Source organism: Vicia villosa, linkage group LG6 (genome assembly GCF_029867415.1).
Source record: "Vicia villosa cultivar HV-30 ecotype Madison, WI linkage group LG6, Vvil1.0, whole genome shotgun sequence".
Taxonomy (NCBI): Eukaryota; Viridiplantae; Streptophyta; class Magnoliopsida; order Fabales; family Fabaceae; genus Vicia; species Vicia villosa.
The window spans coordinates 6,436,893-6,447,055 of NC_081185.1; positions in this window are offsets into that span (position 1 = coordinate 6,436,893).

Below are 10,163 nucleotides of genomic sequence, written 5' to 3' on the forward strand. Positions count from 1 at the left end.
GTTCATCTCCAATTTTTCTGCAATAATTCATGCAACATTTAAAACGGTGGAGTAATACTAATGGCCGGTGATGGAAATTTTCTCTTGTTAAAATCATTTGTAACGATTTGCTGACTTTTTGGATTATTTGGCACCAAAGATGATGGACTAACAGGTTTCAGCACAACAAGAACAGTTTGACTAGTGAGTAGTGATGGATACACCACACAATTTTTTGGGGAAGGTGACATCTCAATATCTGAGTTATCCGAAAGTGACTCATTATCAACTTCAAATTCGCGAAGAATTTTGTTTATGTTACTATCAAGACAAGGTTCTTGAGTTCCTGTATATTGAAGAAGATTGTTCATTTGATTATGATTCTTTTGAGTAAGACCAAGGTAAGTAGGAAGCAATGGAGCATTCATGGTAAAACCTCTTTCAATTTGTGAAGGTTGACCAGAGGTAAACATGGGTCCACTTGGAAAATTAATACAATTTCCATCAATATATGATCCATGATTGACACTAGTAAATTTTTTCTTTGACTTGATTTTATTAAATTGATTCCTTTGACCTTTTTTATCATCAATATGTGGCTGATTTAAATTACTTTCTTTTGAAGATGTTACTTTCTTATTTTTTGAATCCTCATCAAATCTGTCTTTTTTGTTATCAAGGTTGTCTTGTTTCTTTGATAATTCACTCATATTTTTTCCCCTACAATAATATAAATTTATTATTAGATACTCAAATAATGAATGTTTATTTAGATAATTTTATGACAGATCTTTAGACTTGAAACTTGGGAGTCTCTTGTGAAAGGTTCGTAAACTCTTATAAAAATATAAAAATAATACATGCCCACGTAATAGAGCACCATTTAAAAATACAAATTTCTATTTTAAACTCTATATTAAAGTAGTTATAATGAGAAAAAATCTATAAGAAAATAACAAAAATTTCAAATTTTAATTTTAAATTCCAGAATAAATTTTATTTAAAAATTTTCCATAATAAAGCAAGAAAAGTAGAAAAAGCCACAAGCCATAGTAAATTTAAAAAATAAAATTAAATAGACAATGCTTCAAAATATAGAGCAACAAAGTGACAAAAAAAACCTTACATATAATATTATTTATCGTAAGTAGGGATAAAAAACAAAGTATAAGTAGGATACTCACTTATAGTAATACATAGACATATAAGCTACATAATTACTACTAAACACTCAACAATATAATAGAGCAAAAACCATTTCAAATAAACATAATAACAAATTGAAAGAACAAAGAAAATCAATTGAGAATAGACAATCCACATAAAAAACAACAAAGAATAAAACATAAATCTAAAAACATGAAACTGCAATTGCTAATGTAAGATGAGATAAAAGAAAGTTTAGTGCAAACGAAAAACAAATTAAAATAAATCTACAAAAATACAAAATTATTCATTCATCATTTATGTAATAATATAAAATAAGTTGCATTGAAAAGGAGAAGAAAAAACATACTTAACAACATACATTCTCCTTTAGAGCCACAAAGTTAGCACCAACGATCTTCTAGAAACCATAAATACTTACCAAAATAAAAATTTTTGATTTCAATTGTTCTCTCCTCTCTTCCTTCTTTCTTATGTGTATCTTTGATGATGAAAATACTTTTATGTATATTTTTGAAAAATGAGAAGGAATGAAAAAAGTCGTTGTTTCTTGTCTAAAGGTGTCCTTTTATAGACACTTCATTCCAAAAGTCACATTATATCTCAATAGTTATGTCCCAACAGTCATGAAGAAAGAAAATAGGGATTTGTATTATGAATTTCAAAATAAAATCCCTTTGACTTAATCTACTTTTAGGGTTTAGATAATTGTGCAAATCTGCATGGAATACAGCAGAACCTTCTACACATTCTTATCCTAACATTTGAAAGATTTTTTCCCTTTTTCGTAAGTTTCATTGTTCTTTTCTCATTCCCATCTGTAACAGCTCTTTTGTTGGCAGTCCTGCACAGAGTCTTCCTATTTGTTCTCTTATCAAGGACAGTTGCTTTCTTCCCAGAGACAAGGGGGATATCATATTCTTCAACCTTAACATTCCTCATAGGAACAACTGTGTTGATGACATTTGAAACAACTACAGGGGCATTCTTGCAAGTTTCTGCAAATGTAACAGATATCTTCGATTTTGCCTTATCTTTTCTAACAGACCTGGCAGAAGATTGTTTTACAGAACCCTCTGCAACCTCATCCACGAGTTTTTCTATTTCATTCATTGTTGTCTCCTCACTGGAAGAACAGTTGTAAGTCCGTTAGGACATTATGAATGCCAAATAAACAATAATAACCCCAAATCTTACTTAAACCAGCGAAAAATTGAAAGATTAACAACTTGAAAATATATATAAGGTGACACTCTAGACCGAAAATGAAACTCTTATGAAATAGTGAGTAACACTAATAGGCAAATAAAGATGCAATCGAAGTTTCACATTCCGAAAACAGGATCTGTGAAATAGTAAAAAAAAACTCCATTCACATCATTTTCTATAACTTACACAAATCTATTTTAGCATGCATCATAAATCAAAAAACCCTAAAACCTAAATAGATCAGACATGGAAAAAATCCCAACACGGTGAAATTAAGCAGGAATTCATGTTTCTAACCTGATGAGTTCTTCTTCGTTGTCTGATATCCACCCATGCGTTGGCTTTCGTCCACCCCTCAATGTCGTCATTTCTTACTATCTCTAGAAGTAATGTCGGTTTTTTTCTAAACGAGAGGACTGAAAACGAGAAAAATGGTGTAATGTGAATAGTCCAAAATATATTGTGACTCTACTTTGCACGCTTCAGTTTCCCTAGACGTCTTCAATAAATGACACCTATCTAAATCAATCATAACTGTTACCTATGATCCACAGTGTAACCAAAGCAATTACTAAACCATTTGGAAACAACGCTTTGTAGTGTAACTAAAAAAATGCATTTAAGTTATCTTTATCTGTTAACTTCAAACACACATGCATACACTACTTTTTTTAGCTTTACCAATACCATGCAGTGGTTTTATATTCAGTTCTCCTTTATTTATTTTTTATTACTTCCTCTTTACTATTTTTTCCCACGTTTTAAAATACAAAGTTTCTATATTTTTTTTATATTCTACCTTTTTATTAGAATCCACTTTTTAGTCACATATTAGTTTTTAAATACTTCATATATAATTTTTTTAAAATTATTATATACATTTTAGAATAAATATTACAAATAAAAGTTATCCAGTTATTTTTTCCCACTCACATAATAATTAGGAATCAATGACTCAAGATAATATAAAATGTATATTTCAAAATAATATTATATCAAAACACTTATTGTTGGGCCTTAACTGTTGGAATTTTAAATTGGACCGTGTCATAAAATTATTAAATTTCAATTTCTTTTTCCAAATTGTTAAATTTATTTTATATTTAATCTCATTCTAATAATATTCCTATTAATATTGATCCTACTAATTTAAAAATCCTACAGATCTTATTTTTATAAAAAATACTATTAATAATTTTAAACACTTAATATTTTATTTCAAAAAAAAAATTTAATTTATACATCTTTTGGTATACATATGCATTTTTCTTAAAAGTTTTAATATTACCAATTTTATTGAACTGTAAATCGTGTTACAATATTTCTTATACATAATGATATCCTTATGTTTATTTTTCAACAAATATATTATTAACAGTTGTATCCAAACTCATCATCATGTTAACAAATATATATATATATATATATATATATATATATATATATATATATATATATATATATATATATATATATATATATATATATATATATATATATATATTTTCCTATTAACTTTACATATCTTACACAAATTAATGAAATCTGAAACATAACCAATAACACCAGCAGATAAGACTAAATGTAAACCATGCTGATCATTTTGATTTTCATGCATTAGTGCAAATTATACCAGTATGATATTGAAATTATAAAGTAGCTATCAAACCATTAACCGTTACAATCCAAATAGAAACTATGAATAATAAATAAAAAAAAGTCTCAAACATCTCATTAAACTTCATAGAATTAAAACAAAATAACCCAGCAACATCATTCAGAACAAACTGTTGTTCTTCCAAAACTTTACACCACTTCATCCAGTCTAGCCATCAACACCTCAACAATACATCTTCACTTAAACCTGCATTACACAACAATCATAATTTCAAAAAATTACCAGAAACAATAGATGAACAAAAAAATCATTTAATGTCGATATTATACTAGATTTTGTGTGTACAAAGATATTCCTAACCATTGTTTTTAGTTTCTTCACCAACTCTGTCCATATCATCCATTCACTGTCATCCAAAAGACAAACATAGACTTAATGCGTGAAATCGAATTAAAGTCATCTAACCTAATATCATGCTTTTTCAAAAATCTTTGAATAATAATGTTATACCTTTCATTTTCAAAGGCGATCTTCCCAAGATACACTGAATTGGATATTTCTATCATTTTGGGATTTATCTGCAGTCCCACACTTCCCATAACATCAGCTACAAATTGAACATCTTCCACTAAAGCAAAACCCAAACCAGCCCTCATTTCCTGATGCTTACCCGACCACTTGATTCCAAGAATCTCATTTTGCCACACCCTTGATATGTTCTTAATCTTCCTCCCCCTTTCCCAGCTGCATGCAATACTGTTCACTACATGTAAAGCCCACTCACTGCACAACTTGGTAATCCGTTGTTTCTTCATCTTCAACCTCATTCGCAGCAGCTTGGATCTTTGCTTCATCTTCTGTTTTATCGCGAATCGCTCTAGAGGGTCTTCAACGACAAGAAATTTCAAAGATCTACATAATAAGAAACAAGCATCAATGAAAGTCAAATTCCATAGAAAAAAAACAAAAGAAAAAAATTGGATTAAAAAAAATGATCAACCACCTGCAAGCTTTCGCTACTTGGGAGAAGCTACCCATTTTTCTTCCGACTTATGCTCTAGGTTTCGTGCTTTGATACTTGAAGTGTGGGACTTAATAAGTTATTATCACCAAATATACTCAAAGGCCCATTACCCGTTAGACTTCCTTTTAGTAGGTAAACATGCAAAAGATTTTGGAAACTGTTGAAATGCCTTTTTTGTGTGCATGCAGAACTAAATATAATCAACTTTTTTTAAGAGTAATAATTAATTTCACACTATTCATATATAACTCAATTTGTTAATTGTGTGGAAAAAAATATATTGATGTTTATTTATTTTATAATGTAATACAAATTTTTAATTATTTGTTTTGATACATTATTAAACGTTTAAGATTACTTAATATGACTTACATATTAATCGCGAAAACAACTACAAATTGATAAATGAAATTAATATTGATTTGATAATCATCATTGAAGAAATTATTTCTCTTAATTAATATATATTTTAATATAATTCTTTAACCATAACAATATTATATTTATTTAATATTTATACCGACTTTACGTGACCCGTGCGGACACACGGGTCCTTCACTAGTTACCAATTAAACCCAAACAATCAACACATTTAAATATTTTATTTACACGAGTCACACCTAATTAATTAACAAATTAATAATAATCCAACGTATTAATGATATAAAGACTTTCAAATTATCATAACAATTAAAAACAGAGATATGCAGAAAAAAATTCACATATTCATGTAGTAAAAAAAGGTTTCAATTCTTCAATTGAAACAAATTATTCATATTTTAATCATTTATTTTAGTTGATAAAAACTAACATGTATCCTGAAATATGAATTACTGAATAGAAAAATAAATATGTCGATTGAAACAATTTCTATGACTTTGTGAATGCTCGAATTCTAAATCATACATAAATTTGAGATTTCTGTTTGAAAGAATGGAAGATATTAAAAGATTACATGCATACCTATTAATGTAGAGGAATGAGAAATCTTCTTTTGACAAAATCAAGGAAGAAACTTAGAATGAAACCGAAAAAAATTTTGAAAAAATTTGTTATTTGATAAATTGAGAGCAAGATGAGATTTATATAGGCATAATGAGTGAGGACAAAATATAAAAGAATACATTTGAAGGTCAATTATAGGGACACATACATGTATTCAAAATTTGAATCCATTTAGTAAAAATATTCAAAAGCATAAAGAGGGGAAATATTTAATATTTACTAAAAATATATTTTTTAATAATGAAAATATATAAAAGAAAAAACAAATACCAAAAAAAAAAAATAGATTGGAGGGAAGAACCTAAATCATTTAAAACTTAACAAAAAACGATACTAGCCTATTCAAGTCTTTCTCTAGCAAAGCCCTCAAAAACATAATGAGGATAAAAACTCCACACAATATAGATCGACGATCCAAGTCTTTCATATGGGGTGAAAGCCAAAAGAAGTTTCTAGATATGAACAACGTGTCAGAAAATTCAGAGTATTTATTTTAATTTTTAAATTAGACATAATAAAAATAAAATAAAAATTTCATATTTTAATCAAATTGTAAACAACATTAAAAACTAAACAAAAAAGAAATTAATTATATATTTTTTTAATGTTTTTTTTAAATCTTGGTATCCAGCCTTGCGACCGACTAATCCAAGAGGGACCAATCTCACCGTCCACTAGCGGGACCCCATTTAAAATCAGAATAAATTTCTGTATAGACTGATCCAACACAAGGACTGATAGCACCTAGCAGAATTTGAACTCAAGGCCCTGAGAGAAGCACTCTCTCAATTTTTTTTAAAAAATGTTTAAATGTTTTATATGGCTAATGGATTTATAGATTTTGATTAAAAATATAAACATGTTGTTAGTCATATATGGTTCATGGTTGGTCTAGTGATATTTATGATTGAAATTAATCTACATAATGGATCGAACCCTTAACCATATGTTCAAAAGCCATTGTACAACTCTTTTTTTTTTATTTTTTAAATAATACATTTTAGTTATAAAAAATTATAATCGATATCTCTGTCCATTATTAAAAATCATAAGGTGTAACAAATAATATACATATATACTAAAAAAAATGAAAATTAGTGACGAAAGTTAGGGAGGAAATAAAATCTCCCATAAATTGAGACGAAATTAGAGAGTATATAGAAATTTTTTGAGATATTGGATTGAACTTTAGTATGATTAAAAGGTAGATTTATGGTTTTACAATTTCGACAGGGTTTTAGCATGTCGTCGAAGTTTGTTCACATATTATACTCGAAAAGCGGACTAGATCCAAAATCTCTCTCAAGATTGTAATTACTTACCTTACCTCTAGGCAATTCATTCTAAGATTCTCAACAAATTGGTCTAGTGGAAAGCGGACTAGATCAATTCCAAAATCTTCACGAAGATACTCTATAGAAAAATCAAACACACAAAAGAAGTAAACACAGAACTCATAGCAGGTGTATCGATAACCAGCCTTCTACGCATATAAGATAACATAAAATTCAATCTCATAACCCAATCCAATGAAATGAAGGATGTGTTGCATTATTATCATAATAGCAATCAAAGGTGTATCATTAATAAAACACATACCTCAGATTAGCCTATCCTTACCAGTGGCCTCATCACCATACAACGCAAACACTTTTCCTTTCTCTTGTTCCTTCTTTGGTTTGTCGCACATTGCATTGATGTGTCCCTGCTCACCATAACTGTAGCAAATCCTACCCGAACTAACTCCATAATCAACAGCTTTGTGACCCGGCTTGCCACACTTGTAGCACTTAATCGAAGCACTTCGGCCTCCTCCACTTGGCTTACCGCCAAAACCAGATTTCTGCTTCTTATTGTCATACAGTTTCCCACGATATTGTCCTCGTTCTCGTTTCAGTTACTAAAATCTCACTTCTTTCTTTCCACGCACATCTTTTGAGAAATAGTTTTCCAAAAATGCATCATGGAAACGAGTCCAAGTAACTCCAACGCCTTCCTCATCGAATCTCTGCACAATATTACTCCACTAATCGTCAGCTCCTTTCGTCAGCATGTGAGTACAAAGCCGTACCTTCTGTACACCAGTACAATTCATGACTCAAAATATCTTCTCTACTTCTCTAATCCATGCTTGTGCTTTGTCTGGTCCATAATCTCCTTCAAAAGTCGGTGGAATGCACCTTCGAAACTCTCTAAAAGCACATAACTCATCCTTTCCTCCATAACCGACATTCTCTTGTGGCACTTGTCCAATTGGACCAGTCCACCTCATCACCGCCTCAATATTAATGTCAACATTCCTTCCTGCAGCCATTGTCTTAAGACATCCAACGACCGACAAACAAACAGTATCAATCGTGTCAGATACACAAATCCAATACAAAATGGATAGGAAAACATAAATGACCTGGCCAACTGACCGACCGTGCTCTGATACCACTATGTAACACCCCCAATTCTATACTAAACAATTAAGGCATATATTTGCATAAATAAGAGTAAAGAAGCATGCATCTCACGAGGGCGTTACACACATTTCAAAATAGAACAAATATTTTATCTTTAAAACATGCAATGGTAATTTCCAAATAACACGGGATTTTAAACAACATGCAAAACCACAGCGGAATAATCATCTCATCAAATAAAATGGTAAAATCGGATGATTCCCATACATTATCCACTATGTCTTAACATCTCGGCTCAAGGCCATACATTAACAAAATAACATATTCAAATACGAAATACAAGATGAGTAAACAATTATCTCATAACAACGACTTATAAAATATAAACCCAACCCCATGTGTTACATATGACCAGAGCACAAGAGACTACTTAGTCACGACACCCTACCAGAGATCTATATCTCTAAGCTAAGCCTCATTTGAAGCATCTCTATCCACGAAACCTGCACGTTACCAACAAAGGATAACATTCAAACAGAAGGGTGAGAATTCAACTTCTTATAGAAAACATAATATGGGAAATGTAAAACACATCAAGAATACATTTGAAGAATTCATCACTCTTCACATAAACATGCATCATATGCAATTAATCAAGATTCACACATTCATGTCATACAACCTAGCTCATTCAATTCCACATAATCCAACATGATTACTAAACAATGTACATAATCATATTTCATCAACATCTAGATTCTAAGTACATATCCTTTTCGATAACACTCACGAAGTAACAATTGTATTAAAACATAATCATATTCTAAAGGGTTATTACCATTTTATCCCCCTGCCATATAGGTCTTTTCTGGTTTTGCCCCCTGTAAAATTTTTTTTTTGAAAAACAACCTTGTCATTTCAAAAAGCTAACTTTTTAGCCCCTAAAGTCAAAATCCGCAGGAAAATCTGCAGGTTTCCTGCGGATTTTCTTTTGGATTTTCCTGCGGATTTTGACCTTAGGGGCTAAAAAGTTAGTTTTTTGAAATGACAAGGTTGTTTTTCAAAAAAAAAAATTTACAGGGGGCAAAACCAGAAAAGACCTATATGGCAGGGGGTTAAATGGTATTAACCCTATTCTAAATATACAAGTTATTATCACATAATCACATATACATGTTTTTCCAAATATATAGACATGTATAAGATTCACCGATGTATCACAAGTATGAACATATATCACCAATACACATATTCATCTATATCCCATTTCACAAAACATCATAGAATATATTTACATCATTGGAATCGTATCATTAACACTAAAAGTATACATGTAATCACCTCTCTTACCCCATGTATCATCATCAATCAAACATGATTCACATATCCACACATATATACATATATCATTAATACATATAAATTCACATATACAACACATATGTTTCAATCACACATATCATATTCATAACACAACAACTATTCATATCAAATGAATCCCAAATCCACATATATGCATATCCACCAACATCATTCCACACAATTCATATCACATAAATCACACCAACAAAAACATTTCACACCGACACGTGCGACTCAAGTGTGACTCAATGCGATATGCACGTGGATCCCATCCGTTATCATTTCTGGTCATGCCGATTGTCTTTCCTCTATATACTAGAGGAACCACCTCAAAAGCCTCATTCCGCGTTATGCTTTCAAACCCCATACTGCGCTAGGTTTGGGACAAGCA